The 18,095-nt window shown below is 44.2% G+C and overlaps 1 non-coding gene across 1 annotated transcript; it reads left to right on the plus strand.

Annotated features, from left to right (window-relative positions):
• The first annotated feature begins 882 nt into the window (after positions 1–882).
• Trnas-cga (transfer RNA serine (anticodon CGA)) lies at positions 883–957 on the plus strand. The gene has a single exon. It is a non-coding gene; the product is annotated as a tRNA-Ser (tRNA).
• The last annotated feature ends 17,138 nt before the right edge of the window (positions 958–18,095 follow it).

The following is an 18,095-nucleotide window of genomic DNA, read 5'->3' on the forward strand; positions in this document are numbered from 1 at the left end:
AGCCGGTGGCGGCCCTCGGCGTCTCGCCACACCCGCACGTCCAGCCGCGACTCGGACAGCGTGCCGGCCAGCAGCAGCCGCTGCAGCGTCTGCACACACCCACCAGCCGTCAGCTCCCACCAGCAGGGTACACTCGCCACGAGCTGCCTCTCCTTCAGGCGCGGGCAGTTTGGGAAGTAAGGAACAGTGGAAGAATGAACCGAGACACTTCTTGGGCCCATCTTGGACTCGGGACAGCGGCTGGTCAAACAGTATGTACAACAAAGACCAAACAACAGCAGTATTTCATTCCGTTTATTTTTCTTTAAGCTACCAGTTTCGGCACTTCACTGGTGCCATCTTCAGAAACCTGTGCGTCAGAAAATAAACAAGTATACAACGAATGAGATTTTCATTCTGCAGCGGAGTGTGCGCTGATATGAAACTTTCTGGCAGATCAAAACTGTGTGCCGGACCGAGACTCGAACTCGACACGATTGCCTTTCGCGGGCAAGTGCTCTACCAACTGAGCTACCCAAGCACGACTCACGCCCCGTCCTCACAGCTTTACTTCGGCCAGTACCTCGTCTCCTACCTTCCAAACTTAATAGAAGCTCTCCTGCGAAAAGCTCTCCTGCGGAAAGGCAAAGTCCCGAGTTCGAGTCTCGGTCCTGCACACAGTTTTAATCTACCAGAAAGTTTCATATCAGCGCACACTCCGCTGAGAGTGAAAATCTCATTCTGGAAACACCCCCCAGGCTGTGGCTAAGCCATGTCTCCGCAATATCCTTTCTATCAGGAGTGCTAGTTCTGCAAGTTTCGCAGGAGAGCTTCTGTTAAGTTTGGAAGGTAGGAGACGAGGTACTGGCAGAAGTAAAGCCATGAGGACGGGGCGTGAGTCTTGCTTGGGTAGCTCAGTTGGTAGAGCACTTGCCCTCGAAAGGCAAAGGTCCCGAGTTCGAGTCTCGGTCCGACACACAGTTTCAATCTGCCAGAAAGTTTCAAGTATACAACGTAATGTATGTCTGGTGTATAACACAAGATACGAGGGTTGTCCAGAAAGTAAGTTCCGATCGGTCGCGGAATGGAAACCACAGGGAAAATCTGCTAAAACTTTGCACAGATGTGTTCGGCTGTGTCTCTAGCATGCCCGTCGATCGTGTCTCCTCGCTCTTTCCAGTTCTGGGTGAACAGTGAGCACGTAAAGATGCGTAGGGAATAGTGTCTCCCGCCAAGTATGAGGGCTTGGTTAGAGATTTCGCCTGTGTCATGCAGCCACATAACACAACTGTCGAGCAGTTCCTTCTTCGTGCTAATTCTCGGCCGCACACTACAGGAGCAATGAAGACGCTCCTGCAGCGTTTCCTATGAGAAGTGTTTGATCACCAACGATGCAGTCCGTAATTCGCTCCCCCTGAATCACATCTCTGCTCACAAGAACCGCTGGCTATAAATACAAAATTTTTCCACAGACAACGAGCTGCAGACCAGTGTAGATAACTGGCCGAAAGCACAGGCGGCTGCTTTCTATGACGAGGATATTGGAACGTTCGTACAACACTACGACAAAACTCGAACTTGGAGCGGCGACTATGAAGAGAAGTAGGTGGAAGGTGTACCCAACTGCTGCAAATAAAATGTTTCTTGTTTTCACTGTGGTGTCCATTTCACGACCGATCGGAACTTACTTTCTGGACAACCCTAGTAATAATACAGATACAAAGTGAGACCGGTAGAGGTCGCTAACTATACAAAATGTAACATAATGGGATATACAGAGTTAAATGTGCACACAAATCACACTAAAACAGGACATGTTGACATACTGGTTGGCATCCATAAACTAATACATTACACATAAAAGACATCCAACTCAAACTACAAGAAAATGTGATATGTGTCATAACCAATCAAATGAATGAAATGATCTTAAACCGCAATACATAGTAGTACAGGAGTCTTTTTTATATGCAGAATGTAAGATAAATTCAAGTCATAAGGGTAAAGGCAAACCTAATTCTAATTTTTTATCCTGGCTAGACATTCTTTTCGTATTCAATAACTTTCCTTAGCATTCTTACACATGTAGATCCTTTATGTACCTTCATGGTCCTGTATTAGTATTCATATACTTTGCACACTTCTGTTGGTTCTTATATACACTATTGGCATATTAAAATTGCTACATCACAAGGATGACGTGCTACAGACACGAAATTTAACCGACAGGAAGGAGATGCTGTGATATGCAAATGATTAGCTTTTCAGAGCATTCACACAAGGTTGGCGCCGGTGGTGACACCTACAACGTGCTGACATGAGGAAAGTTTCCAATCGATTTCATATACACAAACAGCAGTTGACTGGCGTTGCCTGGTGAAAAGTTGTTGTGATGCCTCGTATAAGGAGGAGAAATGCGTACCATCATGTTTACGACTTTGATAAAGGTCGGATTGTAGCCTATCGCGATTGCGGTTTATCGTATCGCGACATTGGTGCTCGCGTTGGTCGAGATCCAATGACTGTTAGCAGAATATGGAATCAGTGGGTTCAGGAGGGTATTACGGATCGCCGCGCTGGATCCCAACGGCCTCGTATCACTAGCAGTCGAGATGACAGGCATCTTATCCGCATGGCTGTAACGGACCGTGCAGCCACGTCTCGATCCCTGAGTCAACAGATGGGGACGTTTGCAAGACAACAACCATCTCCACGAACAGTGCGACGACGGTTGCAGCAGCATGGACTATCAGCTGGGAGACCATGGCTGCGGCTACCCTTGACGCTGCATCACAGACAGGCGCGCCTGCGATGGTGTACTCAACGACGAACCTGGGTGCACGAATGGCAAAATGTCATTTTTTTTCGGATGAATCCAGGTTCTGTTTACAGCATCATGATGGTCGCATCCCTGTATGGCGACATCGCGGTGAACGCACGTTGGAAGCGTGTATTAGTCATCGCCATACTGGCGTATCACCTGGCGTGATGGTATGGGGTGCCATTGGCTACACGTCTCGGTCACCTCTTGTTCACATTGACGGCACTTTGAACAGTGGATGTTACATTTCAGATGTGTTAGGACCCGTGGCTCTACCCTTCATTCGATCCCTGCGAAACCCTACATTTCAGCAGGATAATGCACGACCGCATGTTGCAGGTCCTGTACCGGCCTTTCTGGATACAGAAAATGGTCGACTGCTGCCGTGGCCAGCACATTCTCCAGATCTCTCACCAATTGAAAACGTGTGGTCAATGGTGGCCGAGCAACTGGATCGTCACAATACGCCAGTCACTACTCTTGATGAACTGTGGTATCGTGTTGAAGCTGCATGGGCAGCTGTAACTGTACACGCCATGCAAGCTCTGTTTGACTCAATGCCCAGGTGTATCAAGGCCGTTATTACGGTCAGAGGTGGTTGTTGTGGGTACTGATTTCTCAGGATCTATGCACCCAAATTGCGTGAAATGTAATCACATGTCAGTTCTAGTATAATATATTTGTCCAATGAATACCCGTTTATCATCTGCATTTCTTCTTGGTGTAGCAATTTTAATGACCAGTAGTGTACAATCAAGTCGTATGGGTAAAAGCAAACATTCTTTCCGTATTCGATAACTTTCATTTACAGTCTCGCATATGTAGATCCTTCATGTACCTTCGTGGTCCTGTAGTAGTATTCATATATTTTGCACACTTCTGTTGATACTTACATACATCTCCTGCCCCTCCCAACCCCCCCCCCCCTCCCCCCACATTCCACTATCCTTTTCCTTCCCCACATCTCGATTCTGTTAAGTAGCTTAAATTTTTACTTGGGTCCATTTTCTTCATTGTTTCCACAAAACATATCATTTGCAATCCACTTTGTTTTTTCAAAAGAGAAATGGTAATCACACAATCATATTACAACACTGTAACAATGTGTTTTAAGTGATTTCCTTGTCTGGCTGATACAATGTGAGAAGCTTCTCGTTAACCCACTCTTAGTATTTGTCATCCAGTTAGTTCAAATTACTCAATGTTAAGGTGTGCTTAGCACATAACTATTGGTCTGGTACAAAAGTGTATGCCATTCAGGTTTACGAATGCATCCACACTGGTTCATTGTATACCGTCTGTCACATAATAAGTTAAAGACTATTGGCTTTGCCACTGAATATGTTTCTTTGGTAGTATGACTACTGTTTCAGTTATTTTCATGAGTGGACTGTAATGCACAGGTGATAGGTAGCTACCACCACGATGTACTTCATAAGCTGTAACTTTACTTTTTATTTTATATCAAGGTTTTATTTTTAGAATTAGGATTGTTTTTACCTGTATGACTTGAACGTGTCTTCCATTCTGCATTTTTTAAAGTACGCCACTTCTATTATGTGTTCTGATTTAAGATCATTACATTCATTTTATTGCTTATTTACATCTCATATTATTTTGGAGTTTCTGTTCGATGTCTTTTATGTGTTGATGCCATCCAGTATGTCAGCATGCTCTGTTATAGTGAGGTTTATGTACACAGTAAACACTTTATATCCCTTTATGTTAAATATTGTTTAGTTTGAGACCTTTGCCGGTCTTGCTTTGCATCTGTATTATTATCTTATGTTGGACGCTAGATGTATACTACATTGTTTACTTGTTGATGTTATGATGTTCGAGGGCCTTAGGATGGCACCAGTGAATTCCCGAAACTGGTAGCTTAAAGAAAAATAAATAAGAACTGATTGAAATATTGCTGTTGTTTTGTTTTTGTTCTACATACTGAACCAATATACTGTTCAGGAGACACAGTCTGGTTTACTGAAAGGTCAAAAGCGGAAGAAAGGGATGGGACTGGAGTATACAGGGTACAGCCTAGAGTAAATAACGCAGTCTCTCTAGGAAGGATAGTCACAGCATTTCAGGTGCAGATTTTTGCTGTCAGAGTGTGCCTGTAGGAGAATCTACGTAGGTGCTACGAGGATCGTAGCATTTACATTCATTCGGACAGGCAAGCATCTATGAAATATCTACCAGTCCCTTCAACGATATCACAAATCGCTGCAGAATGCCACGAAGCCCTTGTGAGACTAGCGGAAAGTAACAGGGTAACCCTTCTGATGGTCGCTGGTCGCTCAGGAATTTGTGGTAATGAACAAGCTGGTAGGTTGTCTAGGACAGGGCGACCACTCCATTTTGTTGGACAGGACTCTGTGTTAACTATAGCTAAGGCGATGGTAAAATCGAAACTGCATAGCAGGAGCAGCGGGCAGCACGCAGACAATTGAACTACTATAAAAAAATAAAATTAAAAAAAAAACGTGGTGAGCTAAGGTTGCCAAAAACATGTTTAAAAAAAGTTGTTGCGGCCCTCGGGTGCTGCCTCGCATTGTCATGTTGAAGGAGAGGGTGCTCCGTGTGTGGACGAACTCTTCGAATTCGAAACTCGATTACAGCACGGACCAACAAACTTATTTTACATACCTTCATGTTACAAGCTACAGTTCCGAGCCCTCTAGCCTTCACGGGGCTGCAAATACACTACTGGCCATTAAAATTGCTACACCAAGAAGAAATGCAGATGATAAACGGGTATTCATTGGATAAATATATTATACTAGAACTGACACATGATTACATTTCCACGCAATTTGGGTGCATAGATCTTGAGAAATCAGTACCCAGAACAGCCACCTCTGTCCGTCATAACGGCCTTGATACGCCTGGGGATTGAGTTAAACAGAGCTTGGATGGCGTGTACAGGTACAGCTGCCCATGCAGCTTCAACACGATAGCACAGTTCATCGAGAGTAGTGACTAGCGTATTGTGACGAGCCAGTAGCTCGGTCACCGTTGACCAGACGTTTTCAATTGGTGAGAGATCTGGAGAATGTGCTGGCTAGGGCACCATTCAAACATTTTCTGTATCCAGAAAGGCTGTACAGCACCTGCAACATGCGGTCGTGCATTATCCTGCTGAAATGTAGGGTTTGCTGGCACGGTAGATTAGAGTGTTCGGTCAGAGATTTAGATGCCCTCTGTAATAAAAAAAAAACTTAGTTAATCGATGAACAACGAACTTAAATGGATGTCTTACGACGTTCGTCCCGAGCAGACACAACGAACAAAACCGAACCAAAAAAAAAAAAAAAAAAAAAAAAATTTTGCCGGCACGGTAGCTCAGCGTGTTCGGCCAGAGGGCTTATCTACCCTCTGCAATAAAAAACTGAGTGAACGATCAACGAACAACCTGAACGAGTGTCATCGGACGTCCGACACGAACAAAGTAAACGAACTATATAGAACCAAATGAGATTAAAAAGAAAAAAAGAAAAAAAGGATAACCGCAGCCATGGTCTCCGAGCTGATAGTCCATGCTGCTGCAAACGTCGTCGAACTGTTCGTGCAGATGGTTGTTGTCTTGCAAACGTCCCCATCTGTTGACTCAGGGATCGAGACGTGGCTGTACGATCCGTTACAGCCATGCGGATAAGATGCCTGTCATCTCGACTGCAAGTGATACGAGGCCGTTGGGATCCAGCACGGCGTTCCGTATTACCCTGCTGAACCCACCAATTCCATATTCTGCTGACAGTCATTGGATCTCGACCAACGCGAACAGCAATGTCGCGATATGATATACCGCAATCGCGATGGGCTACAATCAGACCTTTATCAAAGTCGGAAACGTGATGGTACGCATTTCTCCACCTTACACGAGGCATCACAACAACGTTTCACCAGGCAACGCCGGTCAACTGCTGTTTGTCTATAAGAAATCGGTTGGAAACTTTCCTCATGTCAGCACGTTGTAGGTGTCGCCACCGGCTCCAACCTTGTGTGAATGCTCTGAAAAGCTAATCATTTGCATATCACAGCATCTTCTTTCTGTCGGTTAAATTTCGCGTCTGTAGCACGTCATCTTCGTGGTGTAGCAATTTTAATGGCCAGTAGTGTATGTAGTCACGAAGAATAAAGTTGTAGAATGTAACTATCATTTGTTTTATTTAAAAAGAGTTAATAGTTATCACATAAAAATTCTAAAGCATTACTTTTCAGCACGCTCTAGTCCTTCACGTAGTCCTAGACGCTTGTGATGATCGCACAGGTGCGCCCTGAAAATGATATGTTACATATGTACCATGCAAATGACGCTCCAGAATGTTCTACTTGCCGTTTCTTGTAAAATTACAGTGACCTCCATCTCACGACACTGTTTCTGATGTCTTCCAAACTCCTCTTCCTTCCAGCACTATTCAGTCTTCTTTCGACAAACTAATTATCTTTTTGCATTGAACTGATAGAATGCAATATTATGTAGTTCGCTGTCGTTGTGTCTTTTACTTTCATCGAAAGTAACTAGTCAACACACTAAATCATTCAGTTCTCTGGCAAAGCGTGAAACCTTTGCTAAGAAATTCGCTGTCGCGTTTGATTTTGATCTACAAGCAACAAATACAGCTCCAGTTTTGCACAGAGCTTTCTCATAATTAATTCTCCGTGTAAAATTCACCATTCACATTCTTCTGACACGCCTTTATAGCCAGAAATAACATACACTCTTAAAAACAGATCGTATTTTGCTACATGATGCATTTTCTCGGTGTTTTCTTCTGCGGTTGCACTTCTGGGACCTTCATCACTTGGGCTGCCTTCCGTAGAACACCCGTGTACTTATTAATAGTTAGAAGTGAGGGAGCAGACGATTTACAAACTTTCACCGATTATAGCGTTACGTTAACACAGCCATCCCGTTTGAATGACAGTACACAGTATGACAACTTTTAAAAAGCCAAATGAACAAAATTACTACGTAGATCAACTGTAGACGAGATATACGTTATTGTGAAATATGTACCAGTATAATAAAAACAATATTTCATTGATGCCATGCCATTGACGGTGCCAGGTAGAGAACTTTTCACAGTACCCTTGGAGTTTCGAATCTCCTATCTTTACAATATGTTTTTACAGTCAAAGTAAATGAAGTGCGGAATAACAGCTTATATTTTTTTCCATCTCTCGACTTACCGTTATGGACTTGTCGGTCATCTTATTGCCGTACATGTACAGGGTTTCCAGCTTTACGGATTTCTTGATGGTATTCAAAATGTCCACCATTCCCGCGTCAGAAATCTTGTTGAAGCTTATGTCAAGCATCTTCAGGCGCGACGATGGCATTGTGTAACTGAGGCTCCTGAAATGATAGAAATTAGTTATTTTTTGACACGACGATTAAACCAGAAGACTCGTATTTGGAAGAAGTACGGTTCAATTAAATTTTCTGCGAGTTCACGAAATCAGTTCGGAGAAAATCGCTGTAGTTTCTTTAAAACGATCGCTGCCGATTCACCTCTCCTACAATAAATTGTATATTGGGTACTGGCGTCTACTTCTCTTTATGCTATATCTAAAGGGTTCTTTACAATTTAAATTACTTCAGATACACAATCTTTATGATGTGGCATTTGTGAGTGGCTATAATGATTCATTACCAGTCCTACAATTAGAATATAATGTTTAATATGTTAGCTTCTTTATCAGCTATAAATTACGGTTAGGTGCACTGCGGTTTGTGAAAACTTCAAATATAGGACGAAAAAACAAATGTATATGAACTTTCAGGGCATCCAAAGCACAATTGAACCTGAATACAGGAAGTTGAAGGATGAAAGTCAGTCGATTGAGACGGATCTCATCTTACGATCTTTTTCGAAAAAGTCTAAACTCATTAGGTAAGGAAATTGTTCATCCACATTTTAAAAATGTATATGTCTTATGGTATGATGGCTAGATATCTGCTAGGGATTCATCCACCTGAATCGGAGAAGCTATGTAATTGCACCCATTAGGTATATTTCCTTTGCGAAGCTTAGGCTGTTTTATCTTAAGTGGGACTGTTTAATGTAGGTGACTGTGATCGGTGCGTGTGGAGTGTATTGTCTTCATCGCCGTCGCCGTCGCCGTCGTCGTTACTACTGTTGTTGTTGTTGTTGATGATGATGATGCAACTGACAGGGAAGAGAGAGGATGGAATCCACTGTCGACACGTAGCCTACTTCTCTAAAACAGCAAGAGCGGAAGGGCGGGGGGGGGGGGGGGGTAGATGTTGGGGGTGATGGTGTTGGGGATGCGATGACTTAATACCCCAGTGGAACGGACCGATCATCATCAACAGAATCCCATCCCTCATTTGATGACAGACCGCAGTTTCTGCACGTAGGAGTTATCAGTGTCCAACTACTCCTGTTGGATCACGTCTCGCTCATCTGGCAGATTGCGTAGATTCGGTCTCTGAAGTTAGGCTTGTTGTTCCACATGTTCGCAGCAATGTAATGAAAATCCACGAAATTAGCTGGTCAGTTCACACATGTGAATGTTCCAGGATATTTATGAGCCTAGCAGTTACAATTTTAGCCCAGTGGAAGAAAGAATTGTCGTCTTGAAAGATAGGGCTGCTTGTGTTGGGGTTATGGTTATCATGGCGAGGAGACAGCAGTTGTTGAGCCGCCTGACGTAGCCGTCTTGATTCAAAGTACTTAGCACTTCAATAAAATGACAGATCCCTGCGAAATGAAAACGTGCGAAGAACATCACAGAGCCTCCTCCAGCTTGTAAAGACCTTTGAAACCAGTTTTTCCAAGTGCCACCTAAGGTCTATGAACATGATGCTATGCATCACCCACCTACAGACATAAGCGTGAGTAGCCCAACAAAATAATAAGATTACAAGGGCTCCTCACTGACGAACAATATTCAAGAATCATCCGAACGAGTGTTTTGGAAGTCCTTTTTCCGTAGGTGAGTTGTATTTCCTTAGGATCATTCCAATGAATCTTCACCTGGCACCTGCTTCTCTTGTAAACTATTTCATGTAGTCGTTGCAGTCACTCCAGACCGATACTCGAATATAATTTACGGTTGTTACTGTTTCCAGTGGTTTACTGCCAATAGTGAAATGCATACATATTATAAACATAGATCGATTTCAGCCAAACTTGGTACACATTATCACTTACTGTCTGGAAAGAATCGCTATGGGGGTAAGAACCACCTACCTATCAAAGGGATGGGGGTGAAAAAGTTGTGTAGGCCACGACACGTGAATACCCATAATGTGTCGTTTCAGTATGTGAGAACGATAGTACTAGGCACTCGCATAAGACTTTACACACAGTTTCAAACGTTTCAGAAACATTAGCTGTGGAACAAAGCCGAAGTCAGTGCAGTCTGCCAAATTTTATTATTGTGGCTCTTCTTGGGTCTTCCCCCCACATACTTCCTGTAGGGGGGTAGATGTGGCAATGTCATACTGTTGATATCATCACCTCTATCGTCCCCCTCTCTCACTTCCCTTTCCTTCCCCCACTGCCCCCCCCTCTTATCCCCCATTTCCCTTCCCCTTCACCATTTGAAAAAAGACACAATCTGTGCTGAGCTGCTGGAGGGGAAGAACGTAAGGTACTGTCTTGGAATTGTGTTCATTTATTTGTATGTGTATTATCCTGCTGGAAGAATTTCCAAAATTTTGCTAGGGAGACTGAACTGACAATTACCCTACAGCCTTGCTGCTTGAAATTCAAGTAAACATAACTGCTTAAAATTGGCGGGATGATAAAAACTATATCAGAAAAAAAGAGTCGTCTGCACATAGAAAAACGCTCAAAATTCGCTAACTGAAGCACAACAATAATCTCGCCCTTATATCGAAAAACGCTTTTAACTCACTGCATATTGTGGAAAACTTTAAGTTACACATAGAAAAAATTTGTAAATCTTTGTCAAAAAAAAGAAAAAAAACCCCATGTCCTAATAACACACTACAGATGTAGGAACTTCGTCTGCACAGGTACAAAAACACACAAAGAAAAATCACTAGAAATTCTCACATGTCCTAAGGAAATACACAATGAAACTAAATATCTCGAAACTTGCTCTCTTCTTCCAATAGAGTGCACAGAAAAATCATACTTATCGCGAAATTCTCGCCCACGTCCTAAGGCGCTAATCAGTGTTAAAAACGAAAGTAAATATAATGAAACTTGCCCTCTTCTTCAGATTGTGTGCATAGAAAATCAGTCTTATCACATGCTAAAAATCCAAAAACCTCGTCTATATTCGCCCTCAGTTCGTATAAAGACACACAAACATACTGCAAAAGATTGCAGGGTACAGGTTCCCCCTACATTTGCTAGCAGCCGCAGTTGTCAGTGAACTAACGCGATGTACAGGACGATGCACACCATTGCCGCTGGGGCGGTGGTGCGAAAATGCGTCGCGCGGTTGGTTGCATCTGTCTTTCAACTGAGGGTGCTGCACTGGCTGGCACACTGCCTGAAGTGGGCTCTCGCAACAGCTACTGCTGCGCAGCACTGCCGCCGGTGGTGCCAGCATGTGGAGGTCGGCGAAAATACCACTGTGTGGTTGGAGGTATCTGTCTTTCAACTGAGAGCGCTGCGATGGCTGGCACGCAGTCTGAGGTAGACTCTCATAACCTCTACAGTCTACCTGAACTGGCATGGGGCAGTTGTATCCGTCTGACTAAGCCCGCAGTGCAGTACCTGCTCGAGTCTTTTGTCTTGCTAACTGTTCGCAGTTTGCATTGTCACGGCTTGTGTGTGTGTGGGTGTGAGTTTTGCATTACTCGCTGCCACTGCCACAGATGACTGTTACAAACTGTCCAGAAAATGCCTTGTATCTCTTAACAATCTGGCTGGAATCCTAGTTGGAAACAAGCGTATCTCCTGGAAAGACCATGGGTACCTTAACAATACATGACTTATCAGCGGGGTTCCCGGATATGTTTTCGAGTATACTGGGAAGACTGAGAACTGTAGCTTTGTCTGAAACAGAACATAATACACTCCTGGAAATTGAAATAAGAACATCGTGAATTCATTGTCCCAGGAAGGGGAAACTTTATTGACACATTCCTGGGGTCAGATACATCACATGATCACACTGACAGAACCACAGGCACATAGACACAGGCGACAGAGTATGCACAATGTCGGCACTAGTACAGTGTATATCCACCTTTCGCAGCAATGCAGGCTGCTATTCTCCCATGGAGACGATCGTAGAGATGCTGGATGTAGTCCTGTGGAACGGCTTGCCATGCCATTTCCACCTGGCGCCTCAGTTGGACCAGCGTTCGTGCTGGACGTGCAGACCGCGTGAGACGACGCTTCATCCAGTCCCAAACATGCTCAATGGGGGACAGATCCGGAGATCTTGCTGGCCAGGGTAGTTGACTTACACCTTCTAGAGCACGTTGGGTGGCACGGGATACATGCGGACGTGCATTGTCCTGTTGGAACAGCAAGTTCCCTTGCCGGTCTAGGAATGGTAGAACGATGGGTTCGATGACGGTTTGGATGTACCGTGCACTATTCAGTGTCCCCTCGACGATCACCAGTGGTGTACGGCCAGTGTAGGAGATCGCTCCCCACACCATGATGCCGGGTGTTGGCCCTGTGTGCCTCGGTCGTATGCAGTCCTGATTGTGGCGCTCACCTGCACGGCGCCAAACACGCATACGACCATCATTGGCACCAAGGCCGAAGAGACTCTCATCGCTGAAGACGACACGTCTCCATTCGTCCCTCCATTCACGCCTGTCGCGACACCACTGGAGGCGGGCTGCACGATGTTGGGGCGTGAGCGGTAGACGGCCTAACGGTGTGCGGGACCGTAGCCCAGCTTCATGGAGACGGTTGCGAATGGTCCTCGCCGATACCCCAGGAGCAACAGTGTCCCTAATTTGCTGGGAAGTGGCGGTGCGGTCCCCTACGGCACTGCGTAGGATCCTACGGTCTTGGCGTGCATCCGTGCGTCGCTGCGGTCCGGTCCCAGGTCGACGGGCACGTGCACCTTCCGCCGACCACTGGCGACAACATCGATGTACTGTGGAGACCTCACGCCCCACGTGTTGAGCAATTCGGCGGTACGTCCACCCGGCCTCCCGCATGCCCACTATACGCCCTCGCTCAAAGTCCGTCAACTGCACATACGGTTCACGTCCACACTGTCGCGGCATGCTACCAGTGTTAAAGACTGCGATGGAGCTCCGTATGCCACGGCAAACTGGCTGACACTGACGGCGGCGGTGCACAAATGCTGCGCAGCTAGCGCCATTCGACGGCCAACACCGCGGTTCCTGGTGTGTCCGCTGTGCCGTGCGTGTGATCATTACTTGTATAGCCCTCTCGCAGTGTCCGGAGCAAGTATGGTGGGTCTGACACACTGGTGCCAATGTGTTCTTTTTTCCATTTCCAGGAGTGTATTTCACTCTCAAAGGTGATACGGACTCCTTTTAGGAAGATGTTTGCCCCATTCACGAAGAAGTCTGGGCCACCCCTGAAGAAGAAGCAGGTAGTGACTTCCTCTGTGGGAACTTCAGTTTTGTCTGAAATATGGCACTTTATCTCTCTAGCCATCTACCAGCTATCTCTAAGAAAGAGACCACCCAGTAGAACCAGCAGGCCCCTGTCTGTCAAAGACAGTTGGTCAGAACCTATTGGCTGCCACCAAAATAGAGGGAGGAACCTGAGGTTATATAAACCCCACACCCCTCCACAGTCACCTTCATTCTGCCCTAGTCCGCAGATATGATTGTTTGCCTCTCTGTGATTGCCATGAAGCATTTGTTATCCAGCGGCAGTGAGAGCCGAAGCGTCTGAAACTGGATGAAGAAGAATTACCTTGTAAGTATAAGTTTTAGATTTCAACAAGTCAGTGATGTGTTAATTCGTTCAGCAGATTTGAGGACTAAGTAGCTCTTTGTATTTACGTAATTTGAGTTCAGATTCAGTATCTGTATGTGTTCTTTATTTCTTAGGTCGAAGATCTCTTCAAAAGGACCACTGTACGTGCAAACGACCGCAATTTCGTAATTTAGTAACAGGTATCTCAGATTTAGTAGCTCTCAGAGATTTAGTTGTTCTATTAGTATTTTCATGTTAGGGTTCGTTATAACGAGTTTCATACTAATTGTGTGCTTGGAATTGGGACCTAGTAACTCTATGTTTTTTGCGTTAAAAGAATCGTTATTTCGTAGCTCTCTGAGATTTAGTAGCTCTATGTGTGCTTTTTCGTTAAAACGACTTCTGTGCTTTTGTGTCAGTGAATTCTCGTTCATTATTTCGTAATTTAGTACCAGATAGTTCTATGATTTTTCGTTAATATGTTCTCTTTATATGAGCTTGGATATAGTGTCAAGTGTCTACTTAGCTGAAATTTAACAGCTCTATGTTTTTCTTCCTAAAACGAGTACTGTGCATATACACAACTGCCATTTCGTAATCTGAATATCAGACAGCTCCGTGTATTTGCGTTAAAATGAATGCAGTGTGTGTGCGTGTCTGTATGTATGTACAAGTTCATGTGAGTGTGCATGTGCATGTATGTAAATGAGTGTTATTAGTAGTTGTGTGTTTTCCAATTCTTTTTTCCATTTTGTTACAGCATTCATTTATGAAAAATGGGATGAGCCATTCAGGAGCTGGACGCTGAATGACGGTCAATATATATTCGGTTTCGTAGTATATTTAGAAATAGGTTTCCAATTCTTGTTTCCAGTGGTTCTTATTATAGTAACATAGATCAACTACATCATGAAGATGATGAGGTGCAGCTCTCAGAACCCCAGTGTCCCATGCCAAAATAGGTAGTTGAAATGGCATATGAAGGGTGTATGCGAACCCCGATCCCCTCCATTGCCTGAGTGGTTGCACCAATTCCCAGATGATAAAGGGATCTGTGTTAAGGTGCCATCTTGGGGATATTGGAAAATAGGTAATTATTTTTATTTTATATAATCAGATTTCTTTGCAGTATTGTCACCAGTAGCAGCAGCATGTAAGCATATTTATTTATTGGTTCCCTTGTCACAGTTGCACCACCACAGTAAGTTGTGGGTCAGATGCAAATGCAGGCAGTAAAACCAGCAAAATGTGGTCCTATCCTGCATGCCTCACCCTACAAGAAGAGGCTTGCAACTGCACAGGCCTCTGCCACTGCCTCTGCTGCTGTAGCCCCTGCAGCCATATCCACTGGTGCCCCCACCCTGCTCTGGTGTCATTGGGAGACATTACCACCAGCTCATCGGTCTGCATTGCCACAGCCTGGTTGTTTCCTATTTACAGGTGCACATAGTGCTCAACATTGACATATTTATTTACACATTTTTTACACTTTGGTCAATGAATGACACTGTTCAACATATAAACATAGACACACTCCATCTCTCTCTATCTCTCCCTCTCTGTCTCATTCATACACCACTCTCATCACATGAACAGTGTGAGTACAGGTGAGTTTCAATCCCATCATCGCAAATGACTCGTTTATCAACATGAGTCTACAAACTGATTTTAGACTGCAGCACAGTGTACATCTCATGTCCTTGAGACCAAATACTAGTTTGCTGCACCACGTGCGGCAGCTGCGGTGGAGCATGGCGAACACCTCTGTACAAACACTGCAAATAGTCTTCAGTCTCCAGAGCCCTTGATGGTACACAATGCATGCCCTTTGTCCATCTCTGTGTGGCACGTTCCAGTGTATGATATGCATGCATCTTGGGTCTTAGACTCACAAACTCTGCAATCGGCGACCCTTTCACCTCGTCTTACCTTAGGCCAATAACCTTCTAGTTCTATGGAACAATATTGTAAGTATTATCGGCCTTGTATGAAAATGTGTCAAATTCTTCACTGTGGTACCTCATTACTTTGTATGGATCACAATGTTTCACCTGACAGATGAAGCTATCTGTATCCATATAAAGTAACTTATGATAAGCGAAATGAGGTTTCACAAACTTAAAACGGAATCGGCACATGTGGGATTTGAACAGGTCTAGACGGCACATACCCACATAGACAGGTTTCATGAACTCCACTGCAGTTTTTGATATCTCCACAGCAACTAAGTTCTTATTGAAGATAGTGACCTGTTTGAAATTTGTCCTGGCGATATTCTTTCTTACACCATAACATACATCCTAATTCTACCTAATGAGAATTTCACGATGTTTTCTCAAATTTTCCATTGTCTTGCTGAAAACTGCATTATTCATCAATTTACAAAAGTCCTTTTTGAAATCACTTTTGGTGGATGCCCTCTTTCCGGTATTTACATCAACATACTCCTTCAAGCATGGTGACTGCTTGAAAGAGATAGCTCACCTAACTGCAATAAGCTCCTTCCCTACATTGAGTCATTGCTGGAGGTTTCTGTAATGTATGATATATTATGATATATCTCTACTTGTTCCCTAGAATTGTCAGTAACTTGGGGATGGTCCCACACCAGGTAACTAGTTGCTTTGTATATAACAGCAAACTGCTTTGTGTGTCATGCAACTTATTAGAGTATGTGAGGTCTGCATCCACAATGTACCCTACACCTGAATCAGCCAGCACACTTTGGATAGTTTCACCAAATCTCCTGAATTAAGGTTCAGACAGTCATCAAAACTGGCCAATCGGCAGCGATTGTTGCATGGCATGCCAGTACAAGTTCTTCACGTCTAGATACATGATGTAGCTTGAATCAAAGGATACGCTGAAACTCTCATCCATACGTACGGTATTCATCTTGGCATTTCTACACACACATTGGCACAGTTCCTCCTGGCACCCTGCCTTGAAGAAAAGAAGAATGTCAGCATCAGTCAAAACATCGATGTTGACTTTCGTTTCCCTGAGCATAGCATCCCAAGATAACCCCAGTCCAGTGTAATAGACGACAGGTTCCAGAGAATGTGTGGTCTCACATACACTCCAGAATTCCTCGAAAACAGCGTCAAACAAAAGCACATCTGAGTCCATATAAAGTCTTGCATCCTCTCCCAAATTTTTGTTGTTAAACTCCTTGAAAACATTCACAGCATGCTCATACTATGCATCCAATATGGCATCACCTGTAAGGTTACTGGAGAACGCAACTATATTAGGTAGTCTGTGAAACACCCCCGTTTAATTCCATTACTGGATTTTGTGTAATTTATCGAAGCCGCCAAACAGTTAATTATCATGATTATATGACCGTGTGCTTAATGGATGAAAGGCTGTCGGTTTTTCTGCTGTGGTTTCGGGGGTATTTCAACCGAGTGCGGCTGTTCTGAGACTGAATAGTGGAATGATTGAAAGTTTGTCTATTACACTGTTCGACATGGGTTCTATTTCTGATATTAAAGTATGTGCTTCTAGACCATTTTACCGTGGGAAATTCAAATATGTAAACAAAATATCGTTGTCAGGGATACTTTTTATGTAATATGTATATATATGTATATTCACAATTCATGGCAAACACAGAGACGTTATAGAGAAATACGGGTATGTTGCCGCATCCAGTAGTGATAGAACGTGATAATTTCTTGTGCAACAGCAGGTGGGAGGAATCAGACATCATTAGGTTATCCCCCGCCACACCTATGTCATTAAGACCACCTGAAACATCTCATGAACTCGAATGGCGACAGCCGGTCGCTGCCTCGGCAGTAAAGCTTCACGCCCCCTAGGGGCAGGTGCATCGAGTTTACAACAGTGGTGTTAGCCGCAATTTGTGTCAGTTTTAACGAGTGGGTGTTCTGGCTGACAAGTAACTGTCTGTCATATTTCCGAGCACGGATGAATTTTTTAGTTCCTGTGTGTAAACTGATTGAGCCTGGTGCTGAAGGTAAAACGACTGCTTGTTTTTACACATCAGCGTTCCTCTAGTTCCCTACTATTAATTTAATACAGGTGTATTACTAAAGTGGTATTTTTAAATTTGCAGAAATGCCACGTCGTAGTGGATTCGATATAAGCCGGACAACTTCTGCTTCATCTGTGGGAAGTTCACTTTTGCCAGAAATAGGAAGAAAATTTCTTCAGTCATAAAGAAAACATACAAACATTACTTTGGAGTAGAGGTAATGGAAATGGAAATGAGCGTTTGGCGTCATTGGCCGGGAGGCCCCTCGCGGGGCAGGTCCGGCCGCCTTGGCGCAGGTCTTATTACATTCGGCGCCACATTGGGCGACCTGCACGCCGGATGGGGATGAAATGATGATGAACACAACACAACACCCAGTCCCTGAGCGGAGAAAATCTCCGACCCAGCCGGGAATCGAACCCGGGCC

The sequence above is a fragment of the Schistocerca cancellata genome, chromosome 2, assembly GCF_023864275.1.
Source record: "Schistocerca cancellata isolate TAMUIC-IGC-003103 chromosome 2, iqSchCanc2.1, whole genome shotgun sequence".
NCBI classification, from domain to species: domain Eukaryota; kingdom Metazoa; phylum Arthropoda; class Insecta; order Orthoptera; family Acrididae; genus Schistocerca; species Schistocerca cancellata.